Source organism: Micropterus dolomieu, linkage group LG17, assembly GCF_021292245.1.
Source record: "Micropterus dolomieu isolate WLL.071019.BEF.003 ecotype Adirondacks linkage group LG17, ASM2129224v1, whole genome shotgun sequence".
Lineage (NCBI taxonomy): Eukaryota > Metazoa > Chordata > Actinopteri > Centrarchiformes > Centrarchidae > Micropterus > Micropterus dolomieu.
In genome coordinates, this window is record NC_060166.1 from 35,699,469 (window position 1) to 35,715,120 (window position 15,652).

General features: G+C 40.5%; 2 long non-coding RNA genes and 1 pseudogene across 2 annotated transcripts in view; 2 read left to right on the plus strand and 1 right to left on the minus strand.

Moving 5' to 3' along the window:
• Positions 1-1,304: 1,304 nt before the first annotated feature.
• On the plus strand, positions 1,305-1,879 carry LOC123985488. Its single transcript, XR_006828683.1, has 3 exons — positions 1,305-1,486; positions 1,689-1,730; positions 1,827-1,879. It is a non-coding gene; the product is annotated as an uncharacterized LOC123985488 (long non-coding RNA).
• Positions 1,880-11,416: 9,537 nt separating this feature from the next.
• On the plus strand, positions 11,417-13,683 carry LOC123985373 (annotated as a pseudogene).
• Positions 13,684-13,863: 180 nt separating this feature from the next.
• LOC123986569 overlaps positions 13,864-15,652 on the minus strand; it is a 4,837-nt gene continuing 3,048 nt past the window's right edge. Inside the window, exons 2-4 of the long non-coding RNA XR_006828904.1 lie at positions 14,499-14,651; positions 14,340-14,398; positions 13,864-14,120 (exon numbers count right to left, since the gene is read on the minus strand). This is a non-coding gene — a long non-coding RNA (uncharacterized LOC123986569). The remainder of the gene's footprint in view (positions 14,121-14,339; positions 14,399-14,498; positions 14,652-15,652) is intronic.

Genomic DNA, 15,652 nt, shown 5'->3' on the forward strand with positions numbered 1-15,652 from the left:
GAAACCGGAGCTCCTTAAGAGGAAGACAAATATGGGGTTGCTATGGGGAGAAAGTACATTAATTGTTATGGCTGTATTAATTTAAAAACCCTATAATGCAGTGGGACCAGACCAGACTGGCAGAGCATAAACATGAACACCACACAAGGGTTAAATAAAGTGATTGGACTGAAGTTTGTAAAAATGACAGCGGTGCATAAAGTGAATCGGGGGCAGCTGATAAGCCAATGCTGGCACACATGATAAAGAAACAGAAAGTAATATTCACTGCAGCATGAAGTCTTGTTGAACTACTATTGAAACATCCTGTTGGTGACTGACCTTTTCAACATTTAGCAGACAAAACTCATTAATTGCCAGAAACCCTAATGAACAGCAAGCTCTTCGGTACTGGCTGTGGCAAACTGAGCATTAGAAAGGACTTATTTTAACTTTTCGACTAGCAGCTCAATTGCTTCAGACACTACAGTCTCTCTAGTCAGCCTGTTGTCATGCTCAGGCGTCACATATACACGCTTTGGAAAAGCCGTGTCTATTGTACGCAAAACAGCGATTTTGCGTGTGTATGAGACGCATCCAGGCCGCATGTGTATGTGACGTCGCTAGCTAGCTAGCTAGCGAGCAATGTTTTTGTTTAAGGAGTCGACATCCCCCCCAAGGCAACTTCCCTAACCTCAACCATGGCATTAGTTAGTGCCTAAACCTAAGTCAGTAAATATGTCTCACGGCCGATGTGCTAGCAGGTAGGGTTAGCCTCCTTTGTGTTGCAACGCTATTGCAAACTGCAGCATATCATATACACGCAAAATCGCCATTTTGCGTACAATAGACACGACTTTTCCAAAGCGTGTATATGTGATGCAATCGGTTTGCTCTAGTCTAGTTTCAGTGGATGGATTTGCAAATTTAAGTCATTAATAACATAACATAATTCCTGAAGCTTTGTTTCTAACTAAATGGTTTAATGTTGTTTTGTGTAATTATTTTGGTGTATGTTCCCTCTCCCAATGGACCACACCACATTTTGCCTGGCTGTCACTTGTCTAAATGTTCCAAACTTTGTTTTGAGCTAAACATTCTTCTGTTTGAGCTCAGAGTTTAGCTTAGTGCTTTCCATTCCTGTGCTGTCAAATACTTGGCAAAGTTATGTCAAAACCCAAACACTGCAGCAGCTGATTTCACTAATTATCTTCAATCGAAAAGGGAGATTTCTAATTAGTGGACTCAGCTGCTGAAATGCTTGGTTGGAACAAAAACACCCAGGCTGTTCATGGCAGGAGACCGGACACTGCTGGAAACGTGGATCTGTTTTGACAGGTCTTTTTTGCTCGAGATTCAGAATAGATTTCACAAACTTTAACATTTCAAACTCAAAAACTCAGTTTTTACGCTGCTGAGACATCTCGGACCTCAAAATGACCCTGAATTCATTGAATCTCACTGTTAAGAGTGCGTTGACTTTGGGAGGAGGAGGCGTCGGCAGCCGGTAAGCTTCTGCTGGTAGGAGGGTTTTGTCAACGAGGATGGGGGAAGCACCTTTTCAATGCAGAAACAAATAAAAAATAAAATAAGCTCGTTCTTTGAAGCGGCACTCTTCAGTCAACTCAGAAAGATTAATCTCATTTCCACACTTGAGTGTATATGAGGCTAACTTGTCTGTATCGTTTCCTGTTGTTCTGCCTCTTCAGGAGTCATCTGGAGTGAGCTTTGTGACGAGGCAAAAGGGAAAGGTGTGTGTGGGACCAAAAAAACTAAACTGGAGGAGTTTACGTCTGCACTGAGTAACTTTTCTAATAACAAACATGTTTTTTCATATTCCCGTTTAGGACATACATGTATGTGATTTGGAGAGTCTACAAGGACCTCCATGACATGCAAGGTGAGGGTCCTGTAACTGACAGATCTTACACCAACATAATGTATTCTAGCTGTGGTGTGTGGTCAGAAACACTTCACATTTAGATTGGAGAAGACGCATGGATTCTGAATAGATTTCTTCACTACAGAAAATAATTGAACCATGTTCTTTTGTGAGAAGGATGTATGAAGAGGAGATGACAGAGGGCAAAAAGAAAAGAGAAATACATTTACTCATGTGGTAGACACTTTTATCCAAAGTGACTTACATTTGAGGAACAACATACAAGCATCAGTAAGAACAACAATAAATACTAATAAGAGCTATTATCGCATTCAGCATCAATGGGATAACGGGAACACCATAAGCATCAATGCTACAGTGCGTACAGTTTGTATGTGTGTATGTAACAGATGCTCTTGTGCTATTGTTTACCGAGCAAAGCCAGTTGGAATGGTACAAGAATGTGTTAGTTTCTATGAAAACTTTGTCTTTACATCCTGGATGGGGGTAAATTAAGACAGCTAGGTCTACAAGTTAGTAAATTCAACGATCCTTACACTGAACAAAATTATAAACGCTACACTTTTTGCCCCCATTCACCATGAGCTGAACTCAAAGATCTAAGACTTTCTCTATGTACATAAAAGGCCTATTTCTCTCAAATATTGTTGACAAATCTGTCAAAATCTGTTAGTGAGCACTTCTCCTTTGCCAAGGTATTCCATCCATCTCACAGGTGTAGCATATCAAGATGCTGATCAGACAGCATGGGTATTGCACAGGTGTGCCTTAGGCTGGCCATAATAAAAGGCCACTCGAAAATGTGTATACATTCAGTATACATTTAAATGCACACCTATGGCATAATATATGCCACAGGTATCAGTGGCTTCTCAATCTGCTTGCTATGCTTGCAGCTGGTTTGAACATCGATTGGGGCATTAGGTCCGCTGCTGTGTCGCATGTGTGTCAACTTTCAGTGTTTGTGCTGGTATGTTTTGTTATATCAGCCCTAACGTCTAACGACTGTGTCTCTGCTGCTTGGACATCAGAGAGCGTATGGAAGGACTCTTTGATAGCTGTTTACGACCAGGGGCCCTGGTAATCCCAAGAAGAGACCAAGGAGAAGGGGCGGCAGAGCTGGCACTCAGGTCAAGATGTGGCGACCTTCCAGGATGGGGGTGCTCTGGCCTCATTGCGGAGAACGAACCCGGTGGTTGAGGCCGGTTTCCCTCCTGGATGTGGGTGGAAATGCTCCCCAGCTGCAGCACCCCTGGATGTCTCTACCCGTTGGAGGAGAACCTCTTCTGTCCCGCTCGCCGCAGCTGGAGATCACGTGACCGTGTCACTTGTTTACGGTCAGTCCCGTCAGCTGTTGTAGATGCCGGCCTTCCGTCATCGTTCCAGTTTGCCTTGCACAATGCTCGTTCCATCTCTAACAAAAAACTTTTATTCTTAACCAGCTTTTCACCAGTGAGAATATGAATTTTATGTTCCTAACTGAAACGTGGCAAAGACAAAACGAGTTTGTTCACTTTAATGAGCTCTGTCCTGTCGGCCGCTCTGTTACCGGGACGCGCCGCATGGCACGCCGTGGTGGTGGGCTTGCTGTTGTGCATCGTGACAGATTCTTATGTAGAGCTATAAACTCTGAAAGTTTTTCCTCTTTTGAATCACAGATGCTCAAAGTAGGTGTTTTTAACACATTTTACTGTGTGTTAATTTACTGTCCTCCAGGCCCGGCTGGCGTCTTTCTTACTGATTTTACTGACTTTTTATCATCCATCATCAAACTGGAGAAGGTCCTAATTATTGGGGACTTTAACCTGCATATTGATGATATCGCATGCAACACAGCTGCAGATCTCCTATCTGTCACTGACTCTTTTACTCAGCATGTTACTGGACCCACACACATTAAGGGTCACACCCTGGACCTTGTCTTCTCACTTGGTCTTGATATAGTAAAAGCTCGTGTAGAAGATGTTCATGTGAGTGATCATAGCTGTGTGTTCTTTGACATTAATTTTCCTCCGGACCCTCCGCCCCTGAGAATTAGGGCTCAGAGGCGGATTATTAATCATGATGCTGTTGAGAGATTCTCTGCCTTGTTTGACCCATGTTCACTGATGGGATGCAGTGATGCAGATGTTTTTATCCAGTCTTTTAATAATCAGTGTTTAGCTATTTTAGATAAAGTGGCACCGGTGAAAACAAACATTGTCTCCCATAAAAAACCTTGTCCTTGGGTTGATGAAACAATCCAGTTTTAGGAGAAATTGTAGAAAAGTTGAACGGCTATGGAAATCTTCTAAACTCGAGGTTCATAGGCTTCATCTGATAGAACTAAGGGTTACCTTAAACGAGATGCTGAGAAATGCGAGAACTCTTATATCCTCAAATAAGCACAATCCTAAAATCTTGTTTGACACTATAAATGCAGTTGTTTCTCCTTCTGCCCCTCAAGCAACTGCGTCCTCTAAATCAGACTAATGAATTCCTTCACTTCTTTGTAAGATCTGAGATGTTAGGACAAACATCACTTACTCAGAACTCTGCATGTGACCTGTCTTCTGCTCATTCTTGGTCATATTTTAAACCTGTGACATTACATGACATCACCTCTCTGCTACATACATTGAAACCCTCATCTTGTCCTACGGATGTTCTCCTTCTGTGCTATTTGTATCTATTATTATTATTTATTGGCCCCTGTATTGTGGAGATGATTAATACTTCACTTTTAACTGTTGTTCCTTGTTTTTTTAAACATGCTGTTGTTAAGCCTGTACTTAAAAATCCCAGTTTGTATCCATTACAACCCAGGAGCTACAGGCCAATATCCAAACTTCCATTCATGTCAAAAATTCTAGAAAAAGTTGTAGCAGAACAACTCACCCTTTTCTTAGAGAACCACGAGCTGTTTGACAAATTCCAGTCTGGTTTCGGTAAAAAGCATTTCACAGAAACTGCATTACTGAAAGTTTCTAGTGACATTCTGATGTCAGCTGACTCTAAGGAATACACAGTTTTGGTTCTCTTGGACCTTTCATCTGCTTTCGATACTGTTGATCATAATATTATGATAAATAGACTCCATGATCTGGTTGGGATGTCTGGATCAGTGTTAAAATTGTTCCCATCCTACCTTTCTGGTAGAAGTTTTAGTGTTTATGTAAATCAGATCATGTCTGAAACTGCAGGACTGTCGTGTGGGGTACCTCAGGGTTCTGTCTTGGGACCCTGTTCCTTTTGTGTATATATCCTCTAGGACAGATAATTAGTCAATTCATGACATCTTACCATCTGTATGTGGATGATATTCAACTGTACTGCTCGTTCAAGGAAACTGAGTTCCATAAATTGTCTTCTTTAACTAACTGCATGACCCGTATTAAACAGTGGTTATGTAGCAACTTCCTGCTTCTGAACTCAGAGAAAACAGAAACACTGATTATCCCCTGAAAGTAGAATCCCTCAGATTAAACAGCATATTGGTGACTTAGGCTCGTCTGTCCAGCCGAGCCTCAGGAGCTTAGGTGTCCTTAGAGTACCACTCTAAACAACTAGTCAGAAACTGGTTCTTCCAACTAAGGAATATATCCAAAGAACACTGCTGTCAAAGAGTGAGTTAGAGATGATCATTCATGCTTTTATTTCCTCTCTTTTAGATTATTGCAACAGTCTTTTTACTTGTTTGAGCAAGAAGGAGCTTTACTGTCTCCAGGCTGTTCAGAACTCTGCTGCAAGGCTTTTAACTCCCATTAACAAAAGAGCACACATCACACCTGTTTAGCATCACTTCACTGGTTACCAGTCCAGTAAAGAATTCAGTTTAAAATCCTGGTCCTTACTTTTAGAGCCCTGCGTTGATACAGCTTTATACTCCGATCCGTAGTTTGAGGTCATCGTTCGTTCCAAGCAGTGGCACCTTGGCTGTGGAATGCTTTACCTTCCTTTCTACGCTGTGTGAATTCTGTTGATTCTTTTAAAAAGCAACTGAAGATGCTGCTATTCAAGCAGGTTTTTAGTTAGATGCAGGGTTATGGTTTTTGTTCTATGTTTTCCATTTGTATTTAAATTTTCTTATGCATTGTATTTTAGTTTGTTTATTGTGAAGCGCTTGTGATTTTTATCTGTGAAAAGGTGCTATACAAAATCTTTACTTACATAGATTAGTGTAGAATATTTTAACATTTAATGTCTAATCATAATTTGTAATGCATCAGTATGTATCTCTGAAATTAGATGCTTGAAACTTAACTTAATGTAGTAGTGGTTGTTGCAGCCCTGAAGTTATTTACTGCAAAACAATCCGTTATTCATGAGGATGCTTGACTGTTGCACCTATCAAAGTAAAAACACATCAATGAGTAAATGATGATAGTATGCAAATAAAGGCCAAGTGCCTCTTGTCTCTCTTCTTGCTTCAAACTGACAACTTGCAGCAGCAACAAAGCCTACTTTACACTAACTACAAACAAGAGTTAATGAACACAGGCCAATAGAGCGTTTCTTTTTATAAGAGTGCAGTCAATCAAGCTAATGGACAAACTATCATCAGGCAACAGTGGAGAACTCTGACAATACACTAAATGCAGGACATGTAGATCAGAAGAAACAGTGGAGGTATGAAAGTATCACATTTGCATTAAAAAAAAAAATCTGCTTAACAGGTAAAATACTCATACATGTAATATACTTGTGAGAACCCTTACTGACATAATTAATTCCTTAAACTCTAACCCTAAACCAAGTTTCAATCATTGAACAGCCGTTTAAAGAACTGAGGACCACTCTAAAATTTCTACATCTGTTCAAAACAGTATTATTAATTGGGGCCAGGCGTCAATCAGGATACACTCCTGCATTTATCTGATGGTGTGTGTGTGTGTGTGTGTGTGTGTGTGTGTGTGTGTGTGTGTGTGTGTGTGTGTGTGTGTGTGTGTGTGTGTTCGTTCATGTTCCCCAACACATTTAAGCTTTAAGACTTGGTGTTTGGTTAAAGTTAGAGATAGGCTAAGGGTTAGGCATCTAACAGTAATGGGCAACATCATGGAAAACCTCCTGTGGTTGAACTGAAGTCGATGCAAAAATTAAGTGTGTCTGCAAGAGTGTGCGTTTAATTGACACTGACTGTACAACATGGTGTATTTGCAACAATCGTTTCAAGCATGGACAAAAGAACAAGAGATTTGGGCCAAAACGGACACATATGCAGAAGAGGTTCAGTTTGATGGTTTTAATAATAAATCAAGTGGAACCCCGGCTTACAACAAAAGGTGAGGCAGGCAAGGGTTAAAATATGCAAACAAATCCAGGAGGTAAAGGCAAGAATCCAAAACTCAAAGAGATCCAGATCCAGGCAAAAGGGTAAAAAACACTGGAAACTCCAGGTGAGGGCTGGGATGCTTGATGAATAGACAACAATGAAATGGCAACAGACAAGAGGCGTGCGCGCGCGCGCACACACACACACACACACACACACACACACACACACACACACACGGCGGGAGGATAACTAGACAAAGGTGAAACTAACTGTCACGAGTCCCTGGCTGTGAACTCTGTATGAATGGGTGTGAGTGTCTTTGTTTGGATTGCGTGCTGGGAGCTTAGTGTGTTTCTGTTCGTCTGTCTTTGTTTGTTTCTCTCCTTCATGTCTGCTGCTGCCGCCTCGCTCACACCTGAACCTCATCCTCATTAGCACACACACCTTACCTGTTTCTGTATCAGAAACATCAGTCCCCGCCGAATGGTTGTGAAGAAACGAGTATGTCGTGTCACGCACCAGCCAGTCCTGATAATCTGTGCTTGCTTTCTGATCAATTGTTTGCTAAATTTAACCTGTGTTCTCCTCTGCCTCAGATTGCTACCTTCGAGCCTCAGTTAAAGGGATACTGTGATTCTAATCCAATACACTTTGTTAAAGGTTCAGTGTGTAAGTTCTAGTGACATCTAGTGGTGAGGGTTGAGAACTGCACCCCCCTCCCCTAGCCAAGCGAGCAGTATCATCCATGAGATAAGTGTGCCATTCAAGAAATTACCTTTCTTTAGATGTGTTAAACTCTACGAATTATTTAAAACCACGTGTTTTTGAAAATTGTTATTTTCATAAACAAACAAACCAACCAGCCACAAAGAACTGAAGTGCTACATGATGTCTCATACTCCTGTAATACATTATTTTACATCTTGGGAGGGTTGGCTCATCTGGACTAACAGACCAAAGTAAATGAAGAAATTCTCAAACACTCACACAATCACATCTAGTGCATCAAGTATGACCACTGACAGATACCAGGACAATGTAAGCCTCACTGTTTCAATTTAGCAAGTCAAATTATATGTATAGGTAAAATAACAAGACACAGAAGAATACTTTCAAAACAAGAAATAACAAAACATAAGCCCAAACCATGACAGTATGCCCTAGCATGGTTTTCTCTGCGTTAACATGGATAGGACAGTAGACATTCACAACAACTCACAGATCAATGTATTTATTAATAACCAAATTTCAGTTATATGGAAACAAGGTGGAACCTCCGCAGTGTGTAGAGAGGGGAAGAAAACAGCAGCAAATAATAAATGAAACAACTGCAATGAAAAATTTAAAGCTAATTTCTCCATGGAAATGACACTAAATGCCTAATTAGTAAAATACTAAAATGTTAATCATTATTGATCTGGAGACTAGAGAGTTATGAGTCTCTCTCGCTCTCTCTCCAGTTCCTTCAGAAAAAAAGTATAATGATGTAGGTAATCAGTTTCTTTTAAAGCAGAAGTTAACTTAAAATCGCAAGTGAAGGTTACTATGATGTAATTACTGCTTTAATACTAGGCAAAATTATAAGGATAAAGCAGAAGTCAAAGCATCAGTCAATTTCAATGAATTAAATGAGAGGGTTATCAGAGACGTATAACCAACTCTGCAGTTCTACACAGCTGTTTTACCTTTAAAGCTAATAGTTGTGTCTGATAAACCCCGTGTGCTACCCTCCCAGTGCCAAGTTAGAGACTAGCTGGTAAAGAAAGTGGATCAATCTTCTTAAGAGCCAGATATCTAATATCACAGAGTACGGTCTAGATCTGCTCTTTTATGAAAAGCGCTGTGAGATAACTGTTGTTGTGATTTGGCGCTATATAAATAAAATTTTATTGAATCTCTTTGGTGGAGACCAAAATGGAGCTAAAACAACTCCAAAAGATTCTAATGTTGCCCTTTGTTTGCTGGATGTGTACATAGTCAACTGTTTTGTCATATAGATGATATGTAAGACCTGAGTGTCTGCTTATTGATAAAGTGTTCCGCTCATTCTGAAAAATGTTATGTGGTAATGCTCATGTTGTTTTTACTTCTTTTAGAAACGCATCGAGGAACGGAAAGATATTCTGTTTCTCTTGCAGTCGGCTAAAAATGTGAAGTGTTTCCCCAAAATAGTACACACACAACATGTTACTCAAAGTTTGTTAACATCTATTCCACCTCAATCTTTAACACTTGTTCTTCTTTTCTGTCTTATAGCAACTGATGGCTATACCTGTATATTCTTAACCTAAATTGTGAGATCTTTTCTGGCCAGAGGATGCGGTAAATCTTCCTAAGGCAGCGACCTTCTTCATGTCACACGTCACTCGCCAGCATTCTGAACTATACAACAGCACGGGTTTTACATTGCATTACATTCCACTCTTAAACTCTTTGTTAATTGCTGTACCTCATCTAAAATTCTTCAAATGTAAAATGCAAATTATCTTCTTGAAGCTCATCCGACTAATGTGCTCACTGTAGTCTGTCTGGATACCAGCATCAACCAAATCCTAAAATTTAAATGTTTAACAGCCATACAACCCTTTCCCTCTCCTGAGCAACACAGCACACAGTGTCTCATCTGTGCTCATTATAGCCACAGTGACTTATAAAATAAACATTAGGCACAGCAACAGCTACTTTAAGATTTATTGGCCTACATACTATGTGATGAATGAGCTTTTCTCCTAGGCATAAAAAATTTGTCCTTTTTAAAAGTTTTGGAAGAACACTATGGTTTGCACACACACACACACACACACACACACACACACTCTTCCTAACCCACTTGCTTACAACTCCTCCTCCTTATACCCGGTGACATTATTGAACTTATTTCCTACCCATTTACATTTTCTTATTACGTTTTTCCTCAAGGCTAGGATATAGCTCACAAGTTCACAAATCCAAACAAGTGAGCCCTGTATTTGAAAGAATCAAGCCCACTCTCAAACTGTCGGTAAGGCTGATATCCTCAGTGAGCATGCTTGATTTTCAGCACTTTGCAGCGCAGTGTGGCGCTTCACACAAAACAGCCATCTTAAAGCCCTTCCCTTCTGAAACCCCACACATCAAACACTTTCAAATCTGGGAGATAAAGTGGTACCTTTGGAACATCGCTTTAAACACAGCGTGAGCCCGAACCCGCCACCTCTGCTTGTTCCAACAAAGCGGCTCGATTAATAATCAGACAAATCAGAATCAAATGATTGGGCAGATTGAGTGCTAATGAGGGCTGTCGATGATAATGAAAAGAAGATAGAGAGCTTCTAATGACGCTTCACCCCTAATGGCATTTTGCTGGGAATTGTCCTTATTCTGCGCCATTAAGGGGGGTCGTGGGGGTAAGGGCCATGATTCGAAGGGTCCTACATGAACATAGAACATGAATTATGTCAGGAAATTATTAGGGATCCTAATATAATATTTTAGTCTCTTGGGATTTCATGAATAAATTATGGTGTGATTGTCCATTCCTTTATGTTGTTAAAATCATTCAGGTTGACTTCTACATCAAACCCCTCAGTACAAACATTGAATGGCTCAATCCTAGTTGCCACACTGTAAGAACTAGCTGACAGTCTGTCTCTGTGTGTACATAGTGCCACCCAGTCAATGTCTGAACAGCGTGTCAAAAATCAAAATCAAGGTGCCAGAAAAGGGCTGAAAGGAAGAACAAAAAAGGGAAACAATAATATACTGGCTTAATGTTGAAGCCAGTCACAAGCTACAGTACAATGGTGGTTTCAGAATATTATCCACTTACAACATTCTTAGTCATTACATTTGGTTTAAATAGCCAAAATCAATACTTAAATCCTCCCCTGGATGAAAAATGCCAGGCTTTGGGTTAAAAAGTTAAACCTCTACTTCTGCCAGAACAGACATTTAAAATAAATAATTATTAGCACAATAATAATATTCAATGTTAACCCCAAATGAGATTTAAACTTGAACATTATAGACAATACATTGCGGTAGGCTACTTTCAACCGACTGGGGTTGAATGAGAGAGAGACAGAGACTGCTACAGTCCAGAGTGAACCTTCACGTTGCGTGCGATCTATCCAAGTGTGCGAACCATGCCCCAAAGATATCTGTGTGGTGGTACGGTTTCCACAGGCCTCAGGGGAAAAGTGACTGGGGCCCGGTCCCCAACCACATAAATGAAAATCACGTAGCCTCCCCGGAGAAAAGTCGTTTATGGAAGAGGCATATTTTTCAATAAAGTAACAAGAATGAATGGGGAAGAGGTTTTAAACAAGAACAACCAAATGGGGCTCCCCAGCAGCAGGTAACTGTACAATTGTATTTATTTAAGCACCAGGGCTGCTTTAAGGTCTCATGCCTTCCAGAATGGGCGTCGCCACATCCTGATTGGCCCAGAGGGAATCACCCAGCTGCACTCGATCCTTGCTGAGGTGCAACAGGTGCTCTGAATGATCCCTAATCATGAACCAGAGTAGTGGAGATTCGTCCAGATAAATGGGATACATAAATCAAAATAGCAGGAAATACATGCTCCTGCCAGAGCTCTAAGGTCACCAGACCAGCTCCTTTTGAGTGTCCCTAAAAGCAGGCTCACCACCCGAGGGGACAGAGCCTTTTCAGTGGCAGGACCACGGCTGTGGAATAGCCTACCCCTTCATGTTAGATCTGCACAATCTGTAGATCAATTTCAAAGCAGGCCAAAAACACACCTGTTCTCTTTAGCTTTCAACACAGAATAAGCAGGTTACATTGGCTGTTTTTTTTTATTGTTATTAATTATTGTGGATCAAATGTGTTTTGCAGGTGTGTAGCCTATATGGATGATCTAAGCCCCGTATTACATTCTTTCATAGGGTCCAAAATATCTGGCGGCAACCCTGATAACAGCACAACTACAGAAAGAGCAGGGGCCCATTTCAGAAAGGAAGTTAAGTGAAAACTCTGAGTATGTAAACCCTGAAATGAGGGGAAACTCTGGGTTTTCCATTTCAGAATGGGAGGTATGTTAAACCTGAGAAAGCAGAGTAAGTCAAGCCCATTTCTGAAAGAGAGGTAACTTATACTCAGAGTCAGTTACCATGGCAACTTACTCTGTGAACCTAACCTGGTTGGGAGCAGGTTTTCTTCGGTAAACCCAGAGTTTCTTTTGGTCTCCTCCCCTTTTTTAAAGAGGAAGCGGTGTCCAAACACCATTGATTCTTTCGGTACATTCATTCATTGCGCACATTTCAGTCACGCAGAGAGCATCAAAGGGAATGAAATGGCATGTCATTTTACGGACGATCCTGTTGATGAAGAGGCTGTATTAATTCGTGGGGAGTTACATTTACGTCGGGAGAGGATATTTTGTCATATCCCTATGCATTTTCATTACAGTCAATAAGATACATCCATAATCTCATCCATCCTTACATCAGAAACATCAACTATCGCGGCCGTGCTCTTACATCCGAGCAGATGCTTTGCGTTGCCTTACGTTTCTTTGAAAATGGTAGTTTTCTGTATAACATCGGGGACGCAGAACATATTAGTAAGACTGCTGTTTGCAGTGCGGTAAGGAAAGTGTGCCTCGCTTTCTGAGAATATTTGTGTTTCCTGGGCACAAACCAGTGAGAGTCATCAAAGAGGAGTTTCACAGGATTGCAGGTCAGTGGTGTATAAATCGGTTTAAATGAAGCTAACCTCATAAATGACATTCAGTTAAGAATATCTTGCTGCGACCCCTGGAAGTAACCAAATAATCAGAATTCCCTTTAGGATTTCCGAATGTGGTTGGATGCATTGATGGCACACACATTCCGATCATTGCACCTCCTCAAAATGAAGCGGACTATGTCAACAGGAGATCCATCCACAGTATTGATGTGCAGGTACGCTGACAGCCTACTGTTTCTAATGGTCAAAGACTACATCACAATACTGTAACATCTCTCATTCTTTGCACTGTCAAGATCATATGTAATACTGCACATATAATCACAGATGTGGAGGCCAAGTGGCCCGGCTCTGTTCATGACTCAAGAATGTATCGGGAGTCAACCCTGAGCAACAGACTGGAAAGGGGTAAGTAAATGTATGTCCTATACACATATTTCAATGTATGCACTACTCTATGCAGCTCTAAAGCAATGTGAACTTTCTTACAGGAGAGATTGATGGCTTTCTGCTGGGAGATAGGGGTTACACATGACGACCAAATCTTATTACCCCTTACCCAGAACCTGAACCAGGCCCACAGCAGCGCTTCAATGTGGCACACTCCAGGACGAGAGCCCGGGTGGAGATGACCATAGGCCTATTGAAAGCACGTTTGCAGTGCCTACGTTACCTCAGGGTAACCCCTGAAAGGGCCTGCGACATTATTGTGGCATGTGTTGTTCTCCATAATATTGCCATAATTAGAGGGAAGCAACACCCTGCCCTACAATTACAAGACCCTGAGGAAGACCCCATCAACCCTGCAGATTTCCAGGATGGAAGGGTAGTCCGGGATATGATATGCCGCAATGTCTAAGATTAATCGTGATATCCACCGCCACAAAAACAAAAATGAATAAACACAAAATCACAGCAATTTATATGGTGTTCTTCATTTCCTACAACCCACCCCCCCAAAAGTTAGATTTTAATATAGTTTCAATACTTCCTACAATTCACCTGTGACCAGACTCTCACCTCTAGCTTTTGTTTCAGAATCTCGATTTCCAGATCTGCCTTTTGGATCTGGCGGTCCAAGTATACAAGTTCTTTGCTGTTTTTTTCTGCTTATCTTTTTAATAAGAAGTCTATAACTCCTTAACTGGCAACTGAAATTTTTAATTAATAGTAGATTAGAGTTACATCATGTAGTTCTAAAATACAGAAATTAAAGTGTGGCATTTACTGTAAATCATTGAACTGTGTTCATCTGTGCACCAGAAGTTGATGGGCCTTCCTCCTGCCGTCCACACTCTGGGGGGTAGAGATAATAATAACCATTTATAGATATAAACTTAGATTCTATAGGCTACTCCACATAAAAATGTGAATATATGTGAATGTGTAGATTGTTTGATGTGTAGACACAAATGGTTTCTTCATCCCCATCATCCTGTGAAGATGAGCATTTCATAGAGTACACTTTATAGAACTATTTGTCATAATTTATGGTGTATTGAGTAGGCTACTTACAACTGCCTGGGGTTCTGTTGGGACAGGAGGCTCCAAGAGACAGATATTACCATCCCAATCTGTTGGGACCAACGAAAAACCCAACCCAAAGTAATATAAATGGAAATATCACAAATACTCTATATAAAAAAGAACACATACTGTGGGTAGACCTCTTACATTTTATGAAGGCACTTAAATCTTCTGGAGTGACTGGCTCTGAAGTCCCTCCAGGAACTCCCTCAGCCATTGGCCTTCCCGCATTAAGGCTCAGGGCCATCTCCTCTGCATTTGTCAGAGGTGGTGGTGCAGGTCCCCCCCCCTTTCTGTTGGCTGAGTAGTCAAATGAGAATGAACATTTAGACACACTAATATGTCAAATATTTGTAAAGCCAGGTACCCTACACCTGTGATATGCTCAAGGCTTACTGATTGAATTATTTAGTCTACGTTCTTTTAATGCCTGCAGGATTGCACCTATACATGAAAATTAAATTAATAGGTTTAATAAAATACTGTTCTTCCAGTTTCACGTCTGATATTATGACAGTTGGGTTAAAATAGTTCTTAATTACTAACTACAAATTACATCTCCAACAAGTCTAATTAGATTAATGTAATAATTACTATCTCTAGAAAGTATTGGTCTACTTACTAATTTTGTCTACTTATTAATTACTTTCTAAATCCCAAATCAACCTCAACCACTTGAATAAGGAGAGACAAGAAACTGCACTTCTAATGCTTTCAAATAAAAAATATACAATTGCATGAATTATTCTTGAATTGACCAAAGTGTGTAACTAGAGGGAGAATTTAAAATTTGATGTGAAATCCACTATTGTTTTATACAGAATTGTTTTAATTAAATTACAGTATTTACAGTGGGGGAAAAAAGTATTTGACCCCTTGCTGATTTTGCAGGTTTGCCCACTTACAAAGAATGCAACAATCTACAATTTTAATCATATGTACATTCTAACAGTGAAAGACAGAATCCCAAAGAAAATTCCAGAAAATCACATCATATGAATTTATAAAAATTGATAACCATCTGATGAGGAAAAACAAGTATATGACCCCCTACCAAACAGCAAGTATTCTGGCTCCTACAAGCCAGTTAGTCTTTCTTTAAGACACAGCCCCAATCCCAACTAATTATTTACATCAAATACACCTGCCTCACCTCGTTACCTGTATAAAAGACACCTGTCAACACCCAAACAACCAGCATCCAACATCACCACCATGGGCAAGACCAAAGAGCTTTCTACGGACGTCAGGGACAAGATTGTTGATCTGCACAAGGCTGGGATGGGCTACAAGAGAATCGG